The 19,354-nt window shown below is 37.5% G+C and overlaps 1 pseudogene; it reads right to left on the bottom strand.

The window, feature by feature from the left end:
- Positions 1-10,764: 10,764 nt before the first annotated feature.
- The window catches only part of LOC110287142 (large ribosomal subunit protein uL10 pseudogene), a 70,155-nt pseudogene continuing 61,565 nt past the window's right edge, over positions 10,765-19,354 (bottom strand).

Genomic DNA, 19,354 nt, shown 5'->3' with positions numbered 1-19,354 from the left:
AAAATATTCCAAGACAAAACCAAATTCAAACAGTATCTGTCTACCAATCTAGCCCTACAGAGTATCCTAGAAGGAAAACTCCAACATAAGGAAGATACCTACACCAAAGAAAGGACAAGATATTAAGCACCTCACAACAAAGCCAAAAGGAAAGAACCACAAGCACATAAAGCCACCTACAAAAACAAACATATCAGGAACCAACAGGCATCTCTCTTTAATATCTGTCAATATTAATGGATTCAACTCACCTATTAAAAGACACAAGCTAACAGCCTGGATATGCAATCAAGATCCAGCATTTTGCTGCATACAAGAAACACACTTCAATAACAAAGGCAGACACTATCTCAGAGAAAAAGGATTGAAAACGGTCTTTCAAGAATATGCTCCCAGGAAACAAGCAGTAGTTGTCATCCTAATATCCAATAAAGTAGACTTTTAACTAAAAGTTATCAAGCATGATGAAGGAGGACACTTCTTATTCATCAAGGGGAAAATCCATCAAGAGAAAGTTTCAATTCTGAATATCTATGCCCCAAATGCAAGAGCACCCACATTCAAAAAGGAAACTTTACTAAAGCTCAAAACACACATTAAACACCACACAATAATAATGCGAAACTTTAACACCTCCCTCTCATGAATGGACAGGTCATTGAAACAGAAACTAAACAGGACAAAGTGAAACTAAGAGAGGTGATGAACCAAAGGAATTTAACAGCTATCTACAGAACATTTCACTCTAAAACAAAAGAATACACCTTTTCAGCACCTCATGGTACCTTCTGCAAAATTGACCATTTAATTGGTCACACACACACACAAAAAATCCGTCAACTAATACAAGAAGATTGAAATAATACCATACATCCTATCAGATCACCACAGCCTAAGACTGGTCTTCAATAAAAGCAAAACCTAAAGAAATTCCATATACACATGGAAACTGAACAACTCTTTACTCAGTGATAACTTGGTCTGGGAAGAAATAAAGAAAGAAATTAAAGACTTCCTGGAATTTAATGAAAATGTTGACACACCATAAGCAAACTTATGGGACACAATGAAAACAGTGCTTAGAGAAAAGTTCATAGCATTAAGTGTCCTGGTAAAGAAAGTGGAGAGATCTTAAACTAACAACTTAACAGCACACCTGAGAGCTCTAGAACAAAAATAAGTAAACTCACTGGAGAGAAGTAGAAGGCAGGACCAGAGAGGAGTAGAAGGCAGGAAATAGTCAAACTCAGAGCTGAAATCAACCAAATACAAGCAAAGAAAACAATACAAAGAATCAGCTGAACTGAAAAATCTAGATGAAGTTGATGGTTTTCCAGACAGATGCCACATATGAAAGTTAAATCAAGAGCAGGTAAACTATCTAAACAGGCCCATATCGCACAAGGGAATAGAAGAACTCAGTAAAAACCTCCCAACCAAAAAAAGCCCAGAGCCAGATGGATTTAGTGCAGAATTCTACCAGACCTTCAAAGAAGACCTGATACCAATTTTTCCTCAAATTATTCCATGAAATAGAAACAGAAGGAACACTACCTAATTTGTTCTATGAAGCCACAATTACTGATACTTAACCACACAAGGACCCAAGCAAAAAAAGAGAACTTTAGACCAATCTCACTTATATTGATGCAATAATACTCAATAAAATTCTTGGAAACTGAATCCAAGAACACATCAAAACCATCATTCACCAAGATCAAGGACCTCAACATAAAACCAGATACACTGAATCTAATAGAAGAGAAATTGGGAAAGAACCTTAAACTCATTGGCACAGGGAAAATTCCCTAAGCAGAACTCTAATGGCTCATGCTCTAAGATCAAGAACTGATAAATGAGACCTCATGAAACTGTTAAACTTCTGTAAGGCAATGGGCATAAGCAGTAAGACAAACTGGAAACCTACAGATTGGGAAAATAATTTCACTAACCCCACATCTGATAGAGGGCTAATATTCAAAATATATAAAGAACTCAAGTACCTAATCACCAAAAACCAACTCAATCAAAAAATTGGGTATGGAACTAAACAGAGGTTTCACAACTGAGGAATCTCGAAAGGCTGAGAAGCACCTAAAGAAATGTTCAAAGTCCTTAGTGATCAGAGAAATGCAAATCAAAACAACCCTGAGATTACACCTTATGCCAATCAGAATGGCTAAGATCAAAACCACAGGTACTAACACATGCTGGAGAGGACGTGGAACTCCTCCATTGCTGGAGGGATTGCAAACTCATACAACCACTCTGCAAATCAATCTGGAGGTTCCTCAGAAAATTGGAAATAGATCTACCTGAAGACTCAGCAACGGAGGGAAGGCAGAAAGAATGGAAACAAACAACCTCAGGAGATAGGAGGTTGGGGGACCCCTCCAGAATGCACCAGAGACCTGGGAGGTGAGACACTCCCAGAACTCAAAGGGAGGGACCTTAGATGAAATGTCTGACAGTAGGGAGAGGGAAATCATAGACTCCACCTTCAGCATGCAGACAGGACATCAAGTAAGGGATGGAGTTGTCATCCCACAGTCACAACTTATAATTGTTCCTGTCTGAAAGAACTACAGGGATTGAAATGGAGAGGAGTCTGAGGACAAGAAGGTTCAGTGACAGTCTCAAAGTAGGATCCAGGTCAAGGGGAGGTCCCAAGGCATGACACTAATACTGAGGCTATGGAGAGCTCACAAAAAGGAACCTATCATGATTGCCCTCCAAAAGACCCAGCAAGCAGCTGAAAGAGTCATATGCAGATATTTGCACCCAACCAATGGACAGAAGCTGCTGACTCCTGTTGTTGAATTAGGGAAAGTCTGAAAGAAGCTGAGGAGAAGGCGATCCTGGAGAAGGACCAGCAGTTTCAATTAACCTGGATCCCCAAGATCTTTCAAACACTAGATCATCAAACAGACAGCATACTCCAGATGCTATAACTCCCCCCTCCCCCCCATACAGTAGAGGACTTCTGAGTCTGTGTTCATTCAGAGATGATGCACCTAACCCTCAAGAGACTGGAGGCCCCAGGGAGTTTAGAGGCCAGGTGGGGTGGGTCTGTTGGGACATCCACATGGAGAAAGAGGGGTGGGGAGGAATGGTGGGATGTGCAACAGTCGAAGGGTGGATAGTGTTGGGGGAAATAAAATATGGAGTGTTAATTAATTAATTAATTAATTAATTAAAGAAAACATAAAATGGCATTGTGAAACCAATTACCTTGCAGGCAAATTAAAAAGTTACTAACAACAAAAGATATGATAATATAAATGAAGACTAACCATGTTGTACCATTTTTATCCCTTAAACTCTTTCTTTCTCTCATACTCATGCTGCTAGTTTCCTGACTTCTTCAGTTACTCCAAGTTATAGCAAATGAAGATGTGAAACTGAAAGGGGAAGGTGAGGTTGTGGTCCTGGAGGACTTGAAAGTAGTGATGGATGTGATCTGAAAACATTGCATTCATGTAAGACATTTTCAATTAGGAAATAAATTTCAAAAACAAAATATTTAAATATATTTTGTCTGGCATTACAGTCATGTAATAAAGTAGCTAACAGGACTGACTAGTTATTGTAAATTAGAATCAAGTTATACAAAGAAAAAATGCTTTAGCCCTGTTGGAAAAACATGGTAGTAGGAGGGAAGAAGAAGGCATGCACTTGAGAGTTTATAGGATCTCTAAGCAGTGGTATGAAAATCTAGAGAATAGGTACCAATGTTGGATCTTGGCTTAACTGTTAGGGAAGGGGGAAGTAGAAAGATAAAGCTTGAGTTGGAGGAGCTGAACTGTCTATGCTGGCTGTAGAGGTGCCTATTAGATAGTCTAAAAGAGATAAGATGTTGGCTGTAATTCAGAGTGTAGGAATTTTGTTTGGCTATAGATAATGCTTTTAAAAAGAATCATTAACACCAAGAATCACATTTGTAGGATGGGAAAAGTTATATAAATGGATGATTTTGGCTGGACTGATATACCCTATATCAGCTTAAGACAGGGTTATCAAGTTTGATAACAGTCTGGTAAGCCAGCCAAACAAAATCCATTGGCAAGCTGCATGCAACTTGAATTAGCCAGCTTTCCATACTTGATCCTGGAGTAGTCATCATGGAGAATGTGTGTGTGTGTGTGTGTGTGTGTGTGTGTGTGTGTGTGTGTGTGTGTGTGTATGTGTGTAGGGTATAGAAAATGTCAAGGATAAAATTTCAGAGGAACAACATAAAGAACAGGCAGTTATTATGAATGTGCTTCCCATCTTTGACTTTTGAGGTTGTACTTTGCAAATGATTTCTCTGGTTCTGTAGTTACACTTTTGCATTCTTGTAGAAGGGTCATTCACAGAGAGAAGGTTCTGCATTGGTTGAATTCCAATATATCAGCTTTCCTTTTGTGAAATGTGCTTTTATCTATCTTAGTTGTAACAGTTTCTTTTGTGTTCTTAAAGGGTTCCTGGTTTTATGTTTATTTAAAAGGTCATAATCGATACTGAATTATTTTCATTGTTTTTGTTAAACATCAGATTTGTGTGCATGTGTGTGTGTGTGTGTGAGAGAGAGAGAGAAAGAGAGAGAGAGAGAGAGAGACAGAGACAGAGAGACAGAGAGAGACAGAGAGAAGAGAGACAGACAGAGAGAGAGAGAGAGAGAGAGAGAGAGAGAGAGAGAGAGAGAGAGAGAGAGAGAGAGAGAGAGAGACTACTTGTGGTTTCTTTATTTTATTCCATTGACTTATGTACTTCTCTCTCTGCCAGTGCCACAGTCTTTATAACTGTAGCTTATAGCAAGTTTTGAAATGAGGTAAACTGACTTCTCTTCTTGTTGCAAGTTTCTTTAAAAAATATTTTGATGAGAGGGGTTTATCAACCTCTCTGTTTGGATTTGGAACCTCCCTCACAGAAGGAAATACATGACTGCTCAAAATCCATGGTGGGAGACATCATAGGCCTTAGGGGTGGGTCTACTGCTGTTGTTTAGATAAATTAACAAAATGTCAACCTGCCTTCTAAATATTTGCTTATACTCATAGACAAACACTATTCTCTGCATTAGTCAGAGAAGCCTCTCTTTCCAGTGGAATAATGGTGGTAAATGTACAGGCCCATGGCTGTAGAAGATGAAGTGAATAAGTGATGGGCAAGTGTTCAGTCCTAAACAAGACATTTTCTACTTGGTCCCTGTAAGATTCAGGGAACATTGTGGAAGAGGGAGGAGAAAGAATCTGAAAGAGGGAAGAAATATAAAGTGTCATTTTCTGGATAAGACTCTTCCATTGCAATCATCAACTCCCAGCAGCTTCAGATGCCTGCCGTGGGTTTTCCTAAGAAAGTAATGTCAACAGTTGAGCATAGGTGGAATGGGGGCACAGAAGTCCTACTTGTCAATTCTGAACTATTTGCTACTGATGGATTCAGGGATTGGGGCAATCAGTTTGCTTTTAGTTGTATAGCTATTGGTATGTCATACGGCTCCAATGTATACTACAGTTCAATAATCACACAATGGCCCTGGTTCAACAAAATATGTTACAGAAGCAACCCAAAGTCATGATTCTAGGAAGGGGTTGGGGTTAATAAGGATAGGAGGGGAGATCAGAGAGGGTATAGCAGAGATAATACATTATGTGCATGAATGAAATTGTCAAATATCAAAATCAATCAATAAAAATATTTTAGCTATTTTTGATTTATTTACCGTTCAATAGAAACATTGGATTACATTTTAAAAGATTTGGTTATTTATTATGTATATAATCTTCTACCTGCATGGCCAGAAGAGAGCAACAAATCTCATTATAGATGGTTATGAGCCACTATGAGGTTGCTGGGAATTGAACTCAGGATGTCTGGAAGAGCAATCAGTGCTCTTAACTCCTGAGCCATTACTCTAGTTCCCTGGATTACATTTTTAAAGCTTCTGGAAATTTTGTATGCTTTAAGTTTTGCTTGAAATATAAACACATCATTTCCTCTCTTTGCTTTTCTCTCTCTAACTTCTCCCATTGGGTTTATTTCTGTGTATATGATTTTAGGATTGACAACTTGGTATTGGATAGCCAATTAGGGGCCTCATGCCAGGAAAAGACTAATTTTCTGTCTCCCAGCAAAGATTAGTTGCTTGTAGCTGTTTGTCTACAGGTGGGACCTCATGAGATTCCCCCCATGCAATGATACCCATCTAAGTCTTGGTATGTAAATGTGTGTTTTCAATTTACCTGAGTCAGCAGTTCTTGATATTTATGAAATTCATTGATCTTTTAAAAGTACCAGCTCTCCATTTTACTGATTTTGTTGTTTCTCTTTTCAATTTTATGGACTTCTGGTCCTCCTGTTTTTTTTTTTTTTTGCTTTGAACTTTATTTTCTCCTTTTCTACATTCAAGAAGTGAGACCATACATTATTGATTTGAGACATTTCTTTTATTAATAGTGCTGTAAATTTGTTAAGCTGTGCCTATAATTTTGGTGTGTTATTTATATAGTTCAAAGCACTTTAATGCCTTTTAAGTTTTCCTTATTGATTTATGAATTATTGTGAAAATGTGTCCTTTATTTCTTAGTGCTTAGAAAATTTCCTTTTAATTTTCTGTTACTGATTTTTTTGTTTGATTTTATTTTGGTTGCAGAATATATTTGGTATTGTATAAATTCTTTGTTTTATGTCTTAGTATATGGTCTATGATGAAATGTTTCAAAAACATTTGAAAAGTATGTATATTCAGCCCTCTTTGGGTACATGTTTCTATATCTGTCCATTAGATCTTGTTGGATAATTATATTGTTCAATTTTAGAACATAATTGATTTTGTATCTAGTTCTATTAATTGCTAAGGGTTGAATTTTGAACTATTCAATTCTAATTGTGGATTTATCTATTTCTATACCAATGAGTTTTTTAGGTTTTTTTCTCTCTTTCAGTCCTGTTGTTGGGTATACATTTAGACTGCTATTTCTTTCTTATAATTTATTTGATGTCCACCCCTCATCTCTGACAATTTTATTTTTAGCTTACTGTATCTGATATGATTCTTACCTTATTTTGTAGATGTTTCTATAAAATATATATGTTCATATACATGAATGCATATGTGTTCCTAAGTTTATTTCCAACATATCTGTAACATTTTAGTGGAAACCAGTGTCTTACATTAAGCACAGAATTGGGTTATAAGGTCATATTCTTAAATTATTTCTTCTATTTCAATCTTTTCATTCATATGTTTAGATCATTTATGTTTGGTGCAATTATTGATAACCCAGGGATGGCTTAACTCTCCCATTTATTTATTCTGTATTTTTACAATTGTGACTCAAATGTAGTTTTTCGTACATTTCTTTACATAGTATTTTGATGCATGCATTTACTATAAAATCATACCTACATAACTTATCTGTCTACTTGTGCCAGTGACACTATTTTACCAGTTTAACCATAGAAATTTTACCCCCTTTTAATGCATCTAATACAATGTTGTAAGTATTTTCTCTACATATACTTAGAACCATATCAAGTAGAGTTATAATTTACTCTCAAATCCTAAAATATAATTTATAAAATAATTTAGAAAACACAAGAGAGTGCATGTGAATATAAATCAACATGTTTTTGTTTTCTATATATTTTTCCTTTTTGTTTTCTATATATTTTTCCTTTTCTATTCTCTTTGTTGTGAACTCCCTTTAGACATTCTTATTTGTTGTATTGATTTTATTTGTTTGCTTGCTTGTTTCTTTCTTTCTTTTTTATTTTGAGACAGGATTTCACAATGTTGCTTTGACTGACTTGAAATCCTGAACTCAGACCAGGCTGGTCTTGAGTTCACAGAGATTTGCCTGCCTCTGTCTCCTAGTGTTTGGATTGAAGGTCTGTACCACTGTGTCTAGATCCATAACTTATGTAAGACTGCTAGTGACAAACTTCTCTCACTCTCTTTTAAATCCAATACTGCTTTGATCAACCCAGTTCCTGAATCAACATTTGTTCTGGATGTAGGGTTTTAGGTTAATAATGTTCACACTTCAGCACTTTCAAATGTACAATTTTGTTTGGATGTCTATGGTTTCTAATAAGAAATATGCTGTTTCTTAAATCATCACTATAAGGAAGGAGTAATATGTCCCTCACTTTGTTCTTATGGATTTAAGCTTGCCCTTTTTGGAGATTACTCACTTTCTTGAATCTATAAGTTATTGTCTTTATGGCATTTAAGGATGTTTGCAACCATTATTTGTTTTTTGAGAAAATTTTTAGTTTTACTTTATTTCCTCCTTTCAATATTTTGATTCAAATAGCTAGATCTTTTGTTAGAGCCCTCCAAGTCCACAGGTCTGTTTATTATTTGTCAATGTATTTTTATATTGTTTAAATTAGTCATTTTCTATTGTTTCATGCTCTAGTTCATAAATCCTTTCCTTTATCTAACTACATATATTTAGCCTGTTAATTTATTTTAATAACTGAAATTTTAGTTCTAAAATTTCCATCTTTATATGTTGTAGAGAAATTTTAATTCAGCAACATGGCTGCTCTGGCAAAGGATCATATCTAAAGGCCTTTTAGGTCTATATGATCTGGCCAGAATGCAGAGACAACCTGTATTATGGTATGATCCGGCTGGAATACAGACATACCCTTAGTACATACCTTTAATCTTAAACATTAAAAGTAAGGTTAGTTTATAGAAGAAAGTGGCCATGTTTGAATGTGACTTCTAATTGAGTGGCAGACAAAGTAATAAGTCAGAGAAAGATTTGACAGGATGAGTCAGAGAGAATATACACCCAACTCTCATGAGAACAGCACAGGAAAGGAAGCTATTTAAGATAGGTACAGTGAGAGATTGAGTAAGTTGAGTGCAGAGCAGTTCAGTTGAATGGAGTTCCATTCAGTTTCCTGTAGTCAGTTCATGGTGTTCAGAGGAAATAAAAGTTACTCTTACAATAAGGCATATTTCTTTACTGATAATTTCTATTTTTTTTCAGGCCCGTGTTTCTCCCCAAAGAGTTCTCAAGTGTCTGTTGAACCTTGGTTGTGATGACTGTTATTATAATTTACATCTGAAGTGTATTTAGAGGCCCACGTATTGAAGCTGTGTTCCATAATGCAGCAAGTGAATGAGGCTTTGGGCAAATTATTGGGTCACAGGGGATCTAATTTCTTCACGGATTAATTCAGTGATGGATTGCTGATGGTCTCTTAGTTTGATGAACTATTGCTTTAGCATATGCCTTTGAGGAGTATATATTGACTATTCCCCTCGGTTTTGCATCTTCACAAGGATGCCCTTCTCTGTTACCACACCCAAAACTATTTCATTATCCCTCTGTGTAGGACTAAGAGAACAAAGCCAGCCTATCATGAACTCAAAGTTTGAACCCATAATTCAAAATGAACATTTCCACTTTTCAATTTTTTCAAGTATGTTATTACAGTGATAGGAAGTTAACACATTTCCAATAATCTCTCAAATGTTTCTAAACTCTGTGATATGCCAGCATCGTCATCTATTGGCTGTCTTTAATCACTCAGTTTGATATCTTCCTGTTTCCTGGCATGAATAAAATTTGGAAACATTTTCTAATATGTTGTGAAACTTTGAATTTGATTTACATGTTGTGTTTATATGACATTGTAAACAACATTATGCCAATGAAAGTAGAATATCAGGTTGAGATAAAAAAAAAAAACTATATTCTCCCCTTATCCTATGTTGATGCCCAATGTGAAGATCTTCATTATTGTACAAGAATAGAATTTTTAGCTCCATCCTAGGCTATTGATAACTCTGTGGGTGGGGAAAAAGAGGACTGCTTTATTACTGCTCACAGGTTGACTTCTCTTTGACAACCCTAATCGAAAGGGGAGAGAGGCATCTTATTACTGTCAAAGTCTCTTCTGATGATGATTTCTAATGAGAGAGGTTCATTGCCTCCTTGGCAAGGGTAAAATCCAAACTTTGTGCACGGACTTCCCTGATACTCTAATAGATATTTGAGGACTGTTCTTTATAGCATTAGAAAAGTAGGAGTTGATGTTTCCTGCTTGGCCTTTGTTGGCATGGGTAAAGGAGAACATTAGCATTATATGGGGTTTTTGGCTTGAAAAGAGTACTAGTTGTCCAAAATTTTCTTTCCTATTAAGGCTTTCTCTGCCCTTTGGTTAATGAAGCTTTAGTTGGTGGTTCCATTTTGCCTAAGCCCACGTGGTATTTCTGCATTGCAGGTTCTTCTTTGAGGCTGTGATATATGATACAAAGAGAAATCTCAAGAAGTTTACCACTGTGTTGTTCCTCAGCTACAAAATCCCTAGTCAGTCTTCCTTTTCTCTGCCTTCCAAAGCTGGCCTATTATGCTTTACACGTACTTTCCAGAGAGTTTCTTTGTAGTTAGGAGAAGGCATAGAAGAAAATACAGTCGAAGTCCTGGGTCATTTTTCTTTAATCAAAGTAAAATATTTGCATACTTTAAAAAGCCAAGGTAACCATAAGAAAATGCATTATGGACTTCTAAATCCTAGTTTTAGAAGAGACCACTTTCAACGTTTTTAGCTGTTTCCTCTCTTATATAGTCCTACATTTATTTATTTCTTTGTTCCTTTCCTTCTGCCTCCCTCCCTCCCTTTCTTCCTCCTTCCTTCCTTTTTTCCTTTTCTTCCCTTCTTTTCTCCTTTTCCTTTGTTTGTTTCTTTCCTATGTCAAAGCGTCTTTATTTCCATGTTTCTCAAATTAAGCTGGCTGAGTGGGTTGCTTTAAGGGGATTAGTCAAAGAGGCCAAATCCCACATCCTCATCTGATTCCTTGGCTGAGGCTGCAGCAGCAGGAACAGCAGTGATGGCAGCAGTCACAGAGTCTGTAACCATGGATGCAGATGGGTTATCCCAGAAGGCCTTGGCTTTTTCCAGTAAGTGGGTAGGTGTACTCAGTTTCCACAGGCTAAGGCAGGACCTGCTTCTATCAATTGATAATAGAGGCAACATTTGGATAACCATTCTGCAGACACACTGTCAATAATGATGACACCCTTCAGGAAGCAAGACTGCAGAGTTTCCTTTATGATGTCATATACTTTTGGAGCTATAGATGCTGCAATTGTAAAATACCTGCTGGATGATCAGTCCAAAGCAGCATGTTCAACAGTGTGGCTTCATCAGCTTCCACTTTGTTTTCTGTCTTCATCAGCTGCACAGCACTCTGAATGTCAACGGCACCCTGGAGATTTCAGTGGCGATGCCTAAGACCTTGAAGTAAGGAGTCTTCTGGGGCCCAAGACCAGTGTTCTGGACTGACATAGTGACTTCACATGGGGTTATGGCACAGGTATGGGTGCCAGTTGGCACCTAATTGCCAGCATGTCTCTGACCTCTGTAAAGTCTTTAGTGAACACAAACTCTGCATTCTCCTTGGATATGAAACAACAGTTTCTTCAGAGCTGGGTTGTTTTCCAGATGCCTGCTCATGGCTTGGCCTATGACAGTGTTGCTCATCAGCACCATAGCCTCTCCTCAGAAGTATATGCCAATCTGCTTGGAGCCTACGTGGCTCCCAAAATGAAGCAATTGGAAATATTTGGACTTTCATGTTGTCCTGTATTTTGGAGGCATCTTGGCAGTGTGTCAGGTTTAAAGATGATGTCACTCTAGAGAAGCTGCCTGGCAAGAGAAGCTGCTCTCCTGTCTCTAAACAATTGTGCAACTTCATGACTTCCTTAGTCTGCCAAACAGGTGCCACTCTGGGAATTCCTTTCTCTTTACTCTTTTCCTTATCCACGAGCCCACTTACAGCCTTATTGAAATTGTACAAATGCAGTAGAGTGATAATAACTATAAAATCTAAGTGGATGATATGTAAGTATTCCTTTTATTTGCCTTTTTCTTATTATGTAGGTTGAAATTTTTCAAAATAAAAACATTTAAGGAAAAATTTCCATAGAATTTTGGAATGTAATACCCCTTTCTCTTTCCTTATGGAAACTTTTAGAGTATCTTGTTTTTATTTTAATTAGGTATTTTCTTCATTTACATTTCCAATGCTATCCCAAAAGTCCCCCATACCCTCCCCCCCATTCCCCTACCCACCCACTCCCACTTCTTGGCCCTGTCGTTCCCCTGTACTGGGGCATATAAAGTTTGCAAGACCAAGGGGCCTCTCTTATCAATGATGGCCAACTAGGCCATCTTCTGATACATATGCAGCTAGAGTCAACAGCTCTGGGGTACTGGTTAGTTCATAATGTTGTTCCACCTATAGGGTTGCAGATCCCTTTAGCTCCTTGGATACTTTCTCTAGCTCCTCCATTGGGGGCCCTGTGATCCATCCAATAGCTGACTGTGAGCATCCACTCCTGTGTTTGTTAGGCCCTGGCATAGTCTCACAAGAGACAGCTATATCAGGGTCCTTTCAGCAAAATCTTGGTGGTGTATGCAATGGTGTCAGCGTTTAGAGGCTGATTATGGGATCTTGTTTTATTCTGTAATGGTTTGAGGTTTCATTGCTTTACTCTGGCATTGGACCTTTTTATAATCATTATACTAGACACTCTGTGGTCCTGTTTAATAAGTAGATTCATGTCCTAAAGGTCCGAGAAATTATTTTATACTGTTTATTGATAATTTTCTTTACTTCTAAAACTATTTTCTAATGTAATTAATTAATAGCATCCCAAATGCTGGCCCCCTTCTGATACCCCATCACAGAGTCCTTCCCCTCTCTCCCTCCCCTGTTACTCTGAGTTGGTGCCCCACCCATGGTTTCCTCCTACCCTGGTGCATCAAGTCTCTGCCAGATTAGGTTCATCCTCTCCCACTGAGACCTGAAAAGACACCCCCGTTGGGGTACAGATACCACAGTCAGTCTACAGCTTTAGGGAGAGTCCCCCACACCAGTTGTTGGGGGACCCAGATGGAGACTGAGATGCATGTCTGCTACATATGAACTTGGGCCTCAGTCCAGCCTGTGCATGTTCTTTGGTTGGTGGCTCAGTGTTGAGAGCTCCCCTGGGTCCAGGTTAATTGATTCTTTTCATCTTGCTACTGGAACCCCAACCCCTTCATGACCTTCAATCCTTCCTATAACTCTTCCATAAGAATCCCTGACCTCTGTCCAATGTTTAGCTGTGGGAATCTGCATCTATTTCAGTTAGCTGATGGGTAGAGCCTTGCAGAGGACAGGTATGTTAGGCTCCTGTCTGCAAGCATAACAGAGTATCATTAATAGTGTCAGGGATTGGTGCTTGCCCATGGGATGTGTTTCAAGTTGGTCCAGGTATTGTTTGCCCATTTCTTCAGTCTCTGGTCCATCTTTGTGCCTTTATTCCTTTTTTAAAAATTTTTTCTTCATTGTTTTATTAGATATTTTCTTCATTTACATTTCAAATGCTAACCCAAAAGTCCCCTAAACAGGTCAAATTTTGGGTAGAAAGTTTTGTGGGTGGTTTTGTGTCCTTATCCCTCCACTGAGGGTCATACCCGACTATAGGAGGTAGCCTCTTCAGGTTCAATGTCCTTCCTGTTAGACATCTCAGATAAGGTGACCTGCATTGACTCCTGGGAGCCTCCCCATTCCAGGTCTTTGGGACTTCCTAGAGATTCTGCACCCCCTACCCCCCCCCAGGCAGCTGCAGATTTTCATTTATTCTCCTGATCCTCTGGGCCTCTCTCCTGTCTTTCCCCATACATGGTTCTGCTTCCCCATTCTCCTACCTCTCCACTCTCCAGTCCAATTCTCTTACATCCTTTGCCTCCTAAACATCCTTGCTTGGACCTTCCTTCTTGTTTAACTTCCTTGAGTCTGAAAGGTATATCATGAGTATTCTGTACTTTATGGCTAATATCCACTTATTAGTGAGTACATACCATGCATCTCCTTTTTGGTCTGGGTTACCTCACTCAGGATGATATTTTCTATTTACATCTATTTGCCTGCAAAATTCATAAAGTCACTGTTTTTAATAGCTGAGTAGTACTCCATTGTGTAAAAGTACCACATTTTCTGTATCCATTCTTCAGTTGAAGGGCATCTGGGATGTTTTCAGTTTCTGACTATTATCAATAAAGCTACTAGTGGGGCATGTGCCCTGGTTCAGCATCTTTTGGGTATATGCCCAGGAGTGGTATAGCTGGGTCTTCAGATAGAACTATTTGCAACTTTCTGAGAAACTGGCAGATTGATTTCCAGAGTGCTTAAACTAACAATGATTCAGATATTTTGCCTTTTCTATTGAGAGTATATAATTAATATTTTCTGGCTTTAAAATTCTCATTATTACTATTCTATTTTGGATATTTTTGCTTTACTTTTTCCACATTATATTGAACTTCTCTTCACCAAGTTATAACTATTAGATTAATTTTCTATACAATTAGCTGTTTATTTCTCTTAAGTTTCACACTCAATGAAACTTATTGGTTTTTAGTTTTTTCTTATTTTTTATAATATTTTGTATTTGCTTTATAGGTCTGATACTATTGTTATATTTCTCCCATTCCTAGGTTTTTTTTTTAGTTTCCTTTACTCTTTCATTTTTCTCATATTCAAGAGCTTTCCTCAGTAATCCAGTGATTATAGTTACCTGTTTGATGAGCAAAATCCTTTGTTTATGATTTCTGTGTATAAGCATAGTGTGAAGTCCAGAGGTATTCACCATGAAATGGTCACATGGTCCAGTGGAGACCTCAGATGCTGTGTGGGAATCTTTTCTTTCAAGTTATGTTTACCTAGGAAACTCAATTCTAATTTCTTATTGGACGGCAATAATCTGGTTGTAAGGCTTTTTGCTCAGAATGTAGAGTCAAGGTTGTACATTAGTATTCAAAGATTTGTCAACTAATATTTGGCTTTGTAATTCATGCTTTTTTAAAAAAAAATTTCATTTGCTTTTCCTGATTCTGAAGAAATTCCAATGTTTTCAGCCAAAGAGTAGGATACAGCTTCTGGCTTATGAAGTAGGTCTTGGCTAATGATTTTCTGTGATTACAAGATGCATCTGTATGCATGAGAGTAAATTTTGAATATTCATACATACATTTCCAATTCATTTCTCATTTGTTTTTGCCCCCTACCCTTTTCCAAAAAAGATGGAGCCAAGTTATAAGCTTATTGAGTATCTTTTAACAAAAATTCCCAGTGCACATTTTAAGTTATGAGCTTCTTCACTGCGCCAAATTAGTTCCTACTTCCCTACTTACTTTTGGTCTCCTAAAAAGTTTCTTTGGTCAGCTGCTGCCTAATCTCCTGCTATAATTGGCGTTGATTATCCTTTTTAATATGACAAAGAAACACATGTTTAAAATATATTTGTTCTTACTGTTTATGAATATAGGGAGTGAAACTAGGCCTCACATATCCTAGATAAGAGCTCAGACACTGACATACATTCCTGGCCCTTATTTATTTGTTTATTCATTCATTTATTCATTTTTATTTGAGACAGTATCACTAAGTTCCCTAGGCTATTGCCCTTGTGTAGCCTTGGTGGCCTTGAACTGTAATTTTTCTGTTTTAGTCTCATATGTAGCTGGGATTACAGGACTGTACTGTAGGCTTAAATTTTTTCTCAACCCTATTTTTAATAATGATTATTAAACAATTTAACATCTCTTCTACCCACCCATCACCAGGAGTTATGGAAACGAAAGGTTATTAGTCTATGAGGGAAGTAGACCTATTTAGGAATTGTTTTTTGGAGCAAATCTCATCTGCATTCAGCAGTTCAATGCATAGGAATCATCACTGGCAACTCTATCCATCCGAAAGTGCTTCGTGAATATACAAGCAGTCAAGTTTGGTAGTTTTGGACTAGCAAACACAATTCAGCAGCAGTGGCATGGCATAGCAGAGACATTCAGGCCTCAGTCAAATCGTCATGAGTCAGCAGGAAGAACCAGGACCACCAGGGATACCAAGTAAGTTCTCTATCATGCCTCTTAATGAAGAGAAGATCAGTGATGTCAGGAGACAAAGAGGCATTGCAAAGATAGCTATGCGAGCAAGCAAGTCCCTGTCACTCTTCACCAAGTCCTATTTATACTTCCTCTACACATCATGTGTTCTCTATGTGTCTTGCCTCTGGACGTGAGTCTGTCTTAGCAAAACTCCACACGAGTCTGTATCAGCTAACATCACTTCAGTCAGCCTGAGTGTCCAAGGAAGTAGCAAGAAGCCACCAGAAGGTTTTTGGTGTGTTTCTCTCTATGGGTTCCAACAAATGATGACCAATAAACAATGGTAAGGCTTACCAATACCATTCAGCACCATCCATCATCTGTTGGGTCCTTCTTAACTTCACATGTCCTTTCATGGGTTTGCTTTAGCAAAACCTCATTTCACTTGTGTCCACTTCAGGAAAACACTCCTTCCTGTGTCTGCCTCAGCAAAACACCATCTGACATAACTGACTTTTAAAGAAACTAGAAGTTTTCACTTCACTGTACTGACATTTTTCATTCTAATCTTTATTGGAACATGTCTCAAGAATAAAATCATCTTAAGCTTTAACATGTATATGGATCATCAAGATGATTACACATTATTGAGATTCTGCATTTCACACCAACATTCCTGAAAACACAATGAGTAGCAATATTCTATAGCACATTCTTTGCCCAAATTACTTTGATAGTTCTACTATTTGTCATGTTTAGGTTACAAATAAAGTTGGATTGTTGTTGTGGGATTTCTAGATGAGGAACAAGAGTTGAAAGGACGTAGAGAAAGGCTTTTAATTAAAGGTACTTCTAGTAAGAATTTTTACTCATGGTCTTTAGGACCCAGAACATTTCACACAAATACACACACAAACAAACTGCCACAAAAAGTTTTTAAAATGAAAAATATAGTATGATGCTTGTGTTTGGATTTTTCTCTGAAAACCAAAATGGTACATTGTTACAAAAATATCCAACCAACAGTTCTGTTACTCTACTATGGTGATATTTACTAATGTTTACATGGGATAAATTTCTATAGAACTACCTGTAAAAAAGTACAAGCAAAACTGGTGAGCTTTTACTTTTGCTGAAGATGCCACACATTTTGGTCTCAGGACATGCAGAAATCAAGCTAGAATTGACTAGAAACTTCCCATGTGTTGGCCAGAAGGCACTATGCAGGTTTCTCGGAAAAAATGTCATCAACATTATTACTCAGGTGTAGACTTGTGTGCAACAAAATTAACTGACCAGGCAAGATGTAACAAAGCTGGCAGGCCACTGGTGAAATGGTAGTAATTCTTTTATGGAAGTAACTAACTGCTATAGTAAAGCTGGTGAGAAGCTGAAGACTGGGGAGGTCACAGGCCATAGTGAGGAAGCTATTATTGTTGTTTTGCTAAGTATATATGTTGTAACCATCCAATTGACTTTGAACTGATGTTTATATCCACAGAGTAGTGCTGCTGTAAGCTGTTTACAAATAAATTTCCTTTTTTCACTGGCCAATACTGACTACAGTGACACATACGAGACAAAATGATAGGCGAATATCCAGCCATGTATAGGACATCTACATTATCCCCTCCAAGGCTTAAGGAATATCTTGGGAAAAGATAGAAAGAATGTGGGAAACAAAAAGAGACAGCAGCGTGTCATGCTGCCAGACATGTTGTAACAGTTTGATCTCACAGTGACTATGTATCTTCAGAAAATCCTCAGAAAATTGGATCTATTAATACCATATCATACAGAATGGAGTGACTCATGGGGGCTTTGCCTCTACTTGAGGATTTGTAGACAGTTAATGGTTGATGGGCGATGGAAAGACAGTATATTGAGTGGTTCAGCCACTAGCAAGGTGCATACGCTCCTGGAAACAAATGTTCAGCTCATGTTCATGCTAGCAACTCTAGTAAAATTCATTGGTGTACACACACACACACACACACACACACACACACACCACAGTCATTCAAGTAGGAGAGCTAGCTGGGAAGAGGAAGGGGATTAGTCAGAGTAGAAGAAGGAGAAGAGAGAGGAGCAGTATCTACAGATGATCAAAATACATTATAAACAGGTATGAAAATATGAGACCCATTATGAATAATTATATATGTAAATGAAATCATTAAACACCAACTACCTCAAAAGTTTGAATCTTAAGAGACATCCAACAAACTGGTGATCGTTGAGTAAAGTTTGTGCCACAGCTAATAGTATTGTGCCAGTATTTATTGCCTGACTTTTGCCATGGAGTATGGTCAGGGAAGAACAGATGAGGAGAACAAGAGAAGATGTTATTTTACTGAGTTTTTTGTGTTTTTGTTTTTTGAGACAGGGTTTCACCTATCCTAAGCTGGCCTCTAATGAATATGGCCACCATGAAGGTGCTAGGAATTGAACCTATGTCTTCCAAAAGAACACCCAAGGGTTTTAACCAATGAACCATTTATTCAGACCACCTTTCTGTGTATTATTAGCTTATTAGCTTCCTATTGTCCTCTGTTGAAGATAACATTATCATTCTCATTTTACTCATGAAGAAAACAGATCTTAGTTGAACTTCTGTTCCTCTTCATTGTGTCCACCTGACTTCTGGAATTACTGGCAGGTGTGACTGAACCTAGCCATAAAATATTGTTTTAAAATTGCCTTCAATAAATAAAACAGAAATATGAGTTACTAGCAGATCAATGGTTTTATAACAAAAAAGAAGTTTGGAGGGTGATTGACATCAAGCATTTTCAAACTGTATACTTTATAGTTTATATGTTATATATAATTATTTCACATAATTTGTGTAAATGATATATATGGGGTACATATGAAGGTCAGATGAAAACCCCAGGTGTTTATCCCCATGTTATACATTGGTTAAGGTCAGGGTCTCTTATTGTTCACCACTACATACATAAAGTTAGGAAGTCTGTAAGTTTCCAGGGATCCCTGTTTCTGTCTTCCATCTAATAAGAGGAACACTTAACAACACAGGTATCTACTACCAGGCTGACCTAGGTTTGGGAGACTTCATCTTAGGTTCTTACATTTTCATGACAAGTGCTTTACCCACTTGGCCATCTCCCTAAGCCATAAGTCATATATTTATATGGGTAGTTATTATATCTCAGTTACACTTCAAAAAAGATATAAATAAAATGAAACAAAGTAACTAGAGAAAATAAAGATCTCTCTCTCTCTCTCTTCCTCTCTCTCTCTCTCTCAGAATCCCACCATTATGATGTTATTACTGATAATTTTAGTGAACATTTTCTGCATTGATATCTCTACATTTATTGGTCACTCCTTATATTCAAGGAATTTATCTGTATATTATTGTTTGTTTTATTTTTAAATATATGGGAATTTTTCTTGCATGTATGTATGTGCATTATGTGTTTATGTGCATCATGTGTGTCCCTGC

Source organism: Mus caroli, unplaced genomic scaffold, assembly GCF_978045245.1.
Source record: "Mus caroli unplaced genomic scaffold, Mus_caroli_1 scaffold_5, whole genome shotgun sequence".
NCBI lineage: Eukaryota > Metazoa > Chordata > Mammalia > Rodentia > Muridae > Mus > Mus caroli.
This window is presented reverse-complemented; position numbering and strand designations above follow the sequence as displayed.